Raw genomic sequence first — 519 nt, forward strand, 5'->3', positions numbered from 1 at the left:
TGTCCAAGCTTTCTCTTTAAGAGACAAATAAGACAGATGTGTATTACTAATTGTAAGCAAATGACTTGACTTAGCTACATACGGGAGCTGCCCCGCTCAGCTGGCCTACTGCAAAACCTGATGTAACTGCCTGAAAGGAACAGCCAAGTTCACCCAGGACAACATGATTTGTGTTGCATACCAACAACACACTTAGTAATGGGCCTTAAAGGGGTGGATTATAGGTGTACTGTATGTATCATGAACACTGACAATTTCAAAAAAAAAAAATGTTTTGTTTACTGAACTCACAATCACAAATCTCGGGAAAGTTCCTTGCTGTAACAGGACATTTCCCCGCTGTGGGATGAATAAAGTATAATCTAATCAAATCTAATCTAAATCTCAACGTTTGTGAGTTCTGCTTGATACTTGTAAGCTGTGGACCAAGTGGCCAATCACAATTGCCCCCACGTGAAGTAACAACACATTCATTATGATTTGATGATATCTGTTGTCTGTGCTTTTGTATGTTTTCTT

This window comes from Etheostoma spectabile, chromosome 13, assembly GCF_008692095.1.
Source record: "Etheostoma spectabile isolate EspeVRDwgs_2016 chromosome 13, UIUC_Espe_1.0, whole genome shotgun sequence".
Classification (NCBI taxonomy): domain Eukaryota; kingdom Metazoa; phylum Chordata; class Actinopteri; order Perciformes; family Percidae; genus Etheostoma; species Etheostoma spectabile.